Here is an 8,094-nt window from a genome sequence, read left to right as displayed (position 1 = left end):
AAACTAGAGGGGCACTCAGTGGAGCGCATCTCTCTGTAGTTAGGCGGATAAGACCGAAAAATAGGGTCCATCGTTCACTTTTTCAGGAAAGCACCAAATTTGGTGCAATTAAAGTATAGACCCATACAATTGATTTTTGAGGTGGAGCCCAAAATTCGGGGCCCCCTGGTGGCCGCCATATTGAATTCCAATATGGCCGCCTAGTTAAATCTGTTATATGCAATATCTCCATTAATATGGCAGATACAGTCTCACTTTTAGGGTCTACCCCCATGTTTTAAGGGTCTGCAAATTTAATGAAGCCATTTATAATTGTTTGCGTCCGCCATCTTGGATTTCAAGATGGCCACCATCCCGATAGCATTTTTGTAATATCTTTGAAATCAGAACTGATAATATGAAAATTTCATATAGAGATATACAATGTTCCCTTGTTGACGTCATAGGAGATATGGGTAATCCATTCACAGATGACAGCAAGGAGTTACTGACTTTGGATGCCAAGGACATTATGCCTGCCGATATTACCAAGTCTGTAGCTGGAGTGAGGACTTTAGGGGTCACACAATATGAAGCATATGTGGAGGAGCGTTTGTCAAAAAGAAATCAGTCGGTTGATGCCACAATACATCGCAACAACATTCCTCTCTTCAGCAATCCAAAGCACAGTGTAAAATCAGCAGAGAAACAGAAAACTACTGAACTGAAAAGTGACCGCAGTTTATTTTCTAGACTGTATATTGCTAGTCAACGCAGAGATGGCGACCTTGACACCTTCTTCAGTCACGAAAATCAGCCCCAGCCACCATCACTCAGTAAGAATGGGAAGATGAGGCAAGAAGATAAAGCTGATCTTCTAGACTGTTTAGAGGCTGTATCCCCTGCTCAGAAGACCGCCCCGACTGTAGATGCCAAAGTTTTTGATGGAGGAGCTGTTATGAACTTTCTCCAGGGAATCCCAGGGAAAACCTTCCAAGAGTACGGACAGGACATTTTCCTTCCCTATCTGGAGGGACAACTTGAATCTACTAGCCGTGTGGATGTAGTGTGGGACACATACCGAGATGATAGCCTAAAGTCTCAAGTTCGGGGGGATAGGGGATCTGGAACACGCAGGAGGGTAACACCAAAAACAAAGGTTCCTGGGAACTGGAAAAGTTTCTTGCGAAACGACCAGAACAAAGGGGAGCTCTTCCAGTACTTGTCTGATGTAGCTGTGAACGCACCCATCACAGGAAGAGAGATATATGTTACCAGTGGAACATCAGTTTTGTCCTCGGATCCTAATGCTGATGTGAATATTCTGAGTCCATGCAACCACGAAGAGGCGGACACCCGGGTGATCTTACACGCACTGGATGCAGCAAGAAAGGGAGCCTGCAAAATCTTGATTAGAACTGTTGATACCGACGTAGTTGTCTTGGCTATAGCTCATTTCTTTTCCATCCAAGCGGAGGAAGTGTGGATAGCATTCGGCACTGGCAAAAAATTCCGGTATATACCTATTCACAAAATCGCAACTGGGCTAGGCAAGAGGAAATCAGAAGCTTTAGCGTTCTTTCACACCTTCACAGGTTGTGATACGACTTCCTATTTTGCAAATAAGGGCAAACTTTCAGCTTGGAAGACATGGGAAGTTTTACCAGACATCACTCCATGTTTCCATTCATTGTCGATAAACCCTGACTCCATCACCACAGAGTTTCACAAGTTAGAGCGTTTCGTTGCCGTCTTGTATGACAGAACAAATGACTCAGGATCCGTGAACAAAGTGCGGAAGTACCTGTTTGCCCAGAAGTCCAGAGAAATTGAAAACATCTCTCCGACTGCAGATGCTTTGGAGGAGCACGCAAAACGTGCAGTTTATCAGGCTGGTCATGTGTGGGGCCAGTCATTAGTACGCCAACAGGAACTGCCGTCACCAGCATCATTTAGGTGGAAACAGAAGGGAGATAGCTGCTGGATCTCTAACTGGATGAAACTTCCGGTCGTGCAAACTGCATGCACAGAACTTATCAGCTGTCATTGCAAATCATCATGCAAAGGCAACTGTAAGTGCTACAAAGCTAATCTGCCATGTACCTCTTTGTGCGGGTGCGATGGTCAGTGTTTTCAAGACTAAAACATGGTAAGACATTGGAAATGTGTTTTCATCTGTCATATTTTCCATAAATGTCATCTATATTGAGCAGTATAAAAGGAAAGCTGATCGAATGAATGGTGGCCATCTTGAAATCCAAAATGGCTGACTCAAATTCATTTGAAAATGGCTTCATTGAATTCATAGCCCATTAAAACATGGGGGTAGACCTTGAAAGTTTTTTTGTATCAGTTATAATATGAGAGATATGAACAAAACAGTATTAAGGAGTGGTGGCCATCTTGAAATCCAAGATGGCGGACTCAAATGCATTTATAAATGATGTCATTGGATCCGCTGCCCTTTAAGACATGGAGCTAGACCCTAAAAGTAAGACTGTATCTGCCATATTCAGGGAGATATTGCTCATAATATGTTTAGCTAGGCAACCATATTGGAATCCAAAATGGCAGCCACTAGGGGGCCCAGATTTTTGGGCTCCACCTCAAAAATCAATTGTATGGGTCTATACTATATGTGTACCAAATTTGGTGCTTTCCTGAAAAAGTGAACGATCATTTGACTTATCCGCCTAACTACTGACAAGGGCAACGTAATTTCTAAACCACTTTTCATAATGGGTTAGGTTGTCTCATCAATGACTGGGGTTTCGGAAAGAAAAAAAAAAAAGTTTTCCGGATCCAGAATCTGTAATACGATCTGGATCGATGCCAAAAGTTAATCGATTGTTCCCTTAGACATGGGCTATCTACCCACAAGATTTGGTCCAATTCTCTCTTTTAATTTTGAGTAACCCTGCTAATAGACAAACAAACCAACCAACAAACAAACGGGGGTGAAAACTTACTCTCCTTGTCGAAGAGAACAAACAGGGGTGAAAACATACTCTCCAGGTTGGAAAGAATAACAAAAATATTTGTGCTTAAGCTTCCATAGTTAACCATAAAGCAGAGTTACCAGCAGTTTTTGGAACACATTACTGATATAGAACAAGGACCACTTTTTTAACATAGAGTTGCACCACAGTTAGTCTCTATATTCATACTTAGAAACATCCCACACTTTATGAAATTCATCTATGCTAGAAAACATCCCACATTCTTTCCATGTATGCACTCAGAAGAAGCATATATATCCCATTGGAGCCCAGTGTCCAGAGTATTGCACAGAACTGGGATTTTCTAAGTCCTTATAAATTCGGGAACCCCAGGGTAGGGACCTATGAGCTCCGCGACTATGAGCCAAAAGGCGGAGGCCGGTACGATTAGTACCCTCCCAGTGCAATGCCTCGCCCAGCACCCCTGGGATCCAATGGGTTAATGACTGGCAAACCTACCAGTCTCTTTAATATATATATATATACATAAGTAATCCCTCTAATATCCGAACGCCCACTAGCCAAACATCCCCACTAACCAAACATAATCGTTCCGGGATCCAATATTCCCAAAATGGGCCAAAAAATGCAAAAAGTTCGAAAAAATCTGACTTTTTTCCCACCCGTAATTTGAAATTGCTGCGTGGCGCCGAACAGCTGTTACACCATGGTCCCTTCACCCCTTCCTTCCTCCCCCCTCCCTCTCCCCTGTCAGGGTTGCCATTTGGTATTTTTCATTACCAAGTGTGGGCCAATTTGGTAATGAAAAATTCGTTTGGTAATGAATCAGAATAATGCATTACCAAATGGATTTTTCACATGTATGAGGATACACAGGATGGAGATGGTGGATTGTTTGCTCTCTCTGATTAATTTGGTAGCCTATATAGCGTGATAATAATCAACATGCTGTTAATTATAAGAAGAGTGATTACATGTATTTCCACTTGTGTATATAATTAGTGAAGAATAGATGCTAGCTTTACGAATTTGGTAATGAAAATTAAAAATGGTAATGAAAATTGAGGAGTTTGGTAATGTGGCCATTGCGATCTGGCAACTCTGTTACCCCGCCATCATCAACAGTCACAGCCTAACTCCGATCGAGAGCAGTTGCTTATAGCAGTGCAAGCCACAGGTGCTTGTTTTTTGTGAATAAACAGTGAATAAACTGCAATACCTCGCCACTAGAACACATGGGAATTTACAGTGTTGTTCAGTGTTAAGAAATTAGAATTTAGAGTCCAGAGGATTAACTGTGGACTGCAAACTGGCGGTTCAAACCAGGAGCCAGGGACTTGTAAGTACCCAGAATGTTTAATATTGTATAAACTCACCTCTAAAACCTCATTTTATGGTTCTTTTGCATTTATTTTAGTCTTTTATGTCCCTTATTGGTGTGATTTGGGTCTTAAATAGGTGCAATGCATGTCCATAGGGAGTTGTATAGGTGTTTTTCTGAGTTAGGGTCCATAAGTACAAGTCCAGGAGGCTGGGGCCCAATATCCGGACAGGATCACTATCCGGACATGCCTTTGGCTCTATTACATCGGATATTGGAGGGATTACTTATATATATATATATATATATATATATATATATATATATATATACAGTATATTATATATATATATATATATATATATATATATATATATACAGTATATTATATATATATATATATATATATATATATATATATATATATACAGTATATTATATATATATATATATATATATATATATATATATATTGTTACGGAACGGAGAAAGATAACGTACACTTTAAGTGAGAATGCTAAAAATCACTACTGTCCCGTAAAGTTCCAGGTTCAAAACAAAAGAGTTAGGTAAAATTACAAGTTAAAGTTTAATGCTCAAACTAACAACAAAACATTCAGAACTCATAAGGAAAATGTAATGGCAAATAAACAGGTTAAATATATGGTTAACTGCAATAGCCTCTATTAACACGAAATTAGCAAGAGTAAATTTATCTAAGTCAGCCCTGATAAAATGAGATACCAGATAATACTCAGTGAATGCCAGATAAATTATTACATATACAAAATATTATTAAAAATGATGGACATAAAGATCCCTACATGAATTACAAAAACTTCACCAGACCAACAAATTAAACTTATGCTATACAGTACAAGGAAAAAAATGCAATAACAGTTATACTCAAATTACACACAGCTGCTAGATGGTTGGAGACTTCTTGAGCACTCACAATAATAATATCTGTACAGGGGAGGACAGAGATGTGAACAAAATGAGGAGCAGATCTAAGTGGCCATGATGCAGAGACTGAGCTCATTATATAGGGGCCAGGAGAGCTTGATACAACTTGTAATGAGGACGCGCAAATGAAGCCATGGGGACAAAGAGATGACAATCCCGCAAAGTATAACAGAGATGTCGACTTACTCTACTATAACGGTAGAAGGGGGGGACTGAGGCAGAACACGCTCGTGATCAAACATGCAGCAACTGTGCGTCAAAATTTGACAAAGGATGATGAAATCATAGGCTATGTAACACCTCCCCACAAAGAAAAAAGAAATTTACAAAGGAAATTTCTTATTACTCTAAAACAATCTGTATATGGCATTACAGACCATGCAAAGGTCTTTCCTAATATTACAAAACATGAGATCTCCCTAGCACGTTCAGTCATAGGTACTTGCCAGTATCCCTTTAACAAATCAAACTTACTTATGTACCTAGCCTTTCCGATCTTGTCTATGCAATCTTCCACACGAGGGAGAGGGTAAGTGTCTGTTTTGGTTATCTGATTAACACGTCTGTAGTCGATGCAAAGCCGCTGTGACCCACCTGGCTTAGGGACCAGAGTGACAGGAGAACTCCACTCGCTCTGACAGGGCTCAATCATCTTGTGGTCCAACAGGTAGCCAAGCTCCTTCTGGATGAGAGGAACTTTCACTGGGTTCACACGGTAAGGAGGCAATTTAATTGGCTTTGCGTCTCCAACATCGACATCATGCATCAACACAGTGGTTCTTCCTGGAGTGGCACGGAACACTTGCGGGTACTCCTGCAGTAATGCCGAAAACTCCTGCCTTTCCTTGGGAGGTAGATGAGAAAGCTTAGTCTGGAGATCATTCATGATATCAGGATTCTTCCCCAAACTATCACTCAGGCTCATACTGCATGGGAGAGCTTCACTTGCAGACTCGGGTGGAACAGCTACAGTGCAGACTGGATTATTTTCGTCCCGCCTGTGATATAACTTTAGCATGTTGATGTGACATAGTTGCTTGCTCTTTCTACGATCTGGTGTGGCGATGACATAGCTGACATCACTGAGTTTCTTCTCCACGAAATAAGGGCCACTAAACTTGGCTTGAAGAGGTTGCCCATGAACTGGTAGCAGAATCAAAACCTGATCTCCTGGCTGAAAGTGGCGTAACCTGGACTTCTTATCATACCAAGTCTTCATCTTCTCCTGAGCAGCTCCTAAATTCTCTCTCGCCAGCTGTAAAGCAGTGGACAGCCGTTCTTTGAACTTCATCACATACTCCAGCAGGTTGACGTCATCTTCCTCCGACAGCCAGCATTCCTTGAGTAACTTAAGGGGTCCTCTTACTTCATGGCCAAATAGTAGTTCAAAAGGTGAGAAGCCCAGTGATTCATTTGGAGATTCTCTTGTAGCAAACACAACGAATGGAAGACCTTTATCCCAGTCTTTCTGATGTTCCAAACAGTATTTCTTGAGCATCGATTTGAGTGTTTGATGATATCTCTCCAACGCTCCTTGGGTCTGGGGATGGTAAGCTGAAGACGTGATCTGGGTGATGCCCAACTCTTTCAGAGACTGTTTGAAAACGTTTGACATGAAATTACTTCCCCGGTCTGACTGTACCTCCTTGGGCAGACCAAACTTTGTGAAGAACCCTAGCATTTCCTTAACCACGTTCTTTGCTGAGATATTTCTAAGTGGAATGGCTTCAGGATAACGAGTAGCCATATCAATCATGGTCAACACATAAGAAAATCCTGAAGAAGTCTTAGGAAGAGGGCCCACAATATCCACCAACACACGGGTGAAAGGCGCCTCAAAAGGAGGAATGGGAACTAGAGGTGCAACCTTTTCAGTCTGATTACACTTCCCTACAACTTGACAGGTGTGACAAGACTTACAATACCAGGAAACATCCCTGAAGATACCTGGCCAGTAGAAGTGTTTCAAAATGCGTGCCACAGTCTTCCTCACTCCAAGGTGTCCTGCCAAACTGGAATCATGAGCCACTCTAATGATATCCTGCCTACAAACACGAGGGATGACAACTTGATGTACAACCTCCCATTCACAGTCGGCTGATGCTGTTGGGGGTCTCCACTTCCTCATAAGTACTCCTGACTTTACATAATAACAAGTAGAAGCACCGGCTGACTCTTCTTCACTGTAAGCAGAGTTAGCTAGACCTTTCAACTCAGGGTCAGCAACCTGCAACTCAACCAACTCTTGACGAGACAAATTATCAACACTACGGGGTACTGCCTCATCTGGAGAGTGGTCCAAATTAGCAAGAAAAGTGTCAGCTAGGATAACATCATCATCATCATTATCCTCTAAATCACCAGTAACTTTAGACTTAGCCCTAGTGACAGCACATGCAGGGAACACATCAGGGACATCACAATCCTGGGACGCAGCCACTGGCTCACTAGACAACTGAGGAGCTGGACACACTTGACTTCCACCAATATCATTTCCAAGTAAGAAAGTTACACCTGACATTGGGAGTGTCTCAACCAACCCAACCATAACGGAACCATTAACAAAACCAGACTCTAAATTCACTCTGCACAGAGGGACAGAGAAGTAATTATTCCCTACACCTTGTAAGATTACAGTTTCATCAGAGGAATTAAAATTAGAGCCTAGAACACTGGTCAGCATAAGGGATTGGCAAGCACCTGTATCACGATATATTTTAACTGATTTCCTGTCATTACTGTCCAGAGGACTGACAAAACCATCAGACAGGAAATTAGCACATGAACTCTTGAGAGTGTCACCCACGTTACTGCTCAAAAGAGGAGCTCCATCATGAGAATTTAAGTTACCCCTCAAAGCAGGTTCAG

Source organism: Coenobita brevimanus, chromosome 23, assembly GCF_032717465.1.
Source record: "Coenobita brevimanus isolate Jiangsu-jjx chromosome 23, ASM3271746v2, whole genome shotgun sequence".
Classification (NCBI taxonomy): Eukaryota; Metazoa; Arthropoda; class Malacostraca; order Decapoda; family Coenobitidae; genus Coenobita; species Coenobita brevimanus.
This window is presented reverse-complemented; position numbering follows the sequence as displayed.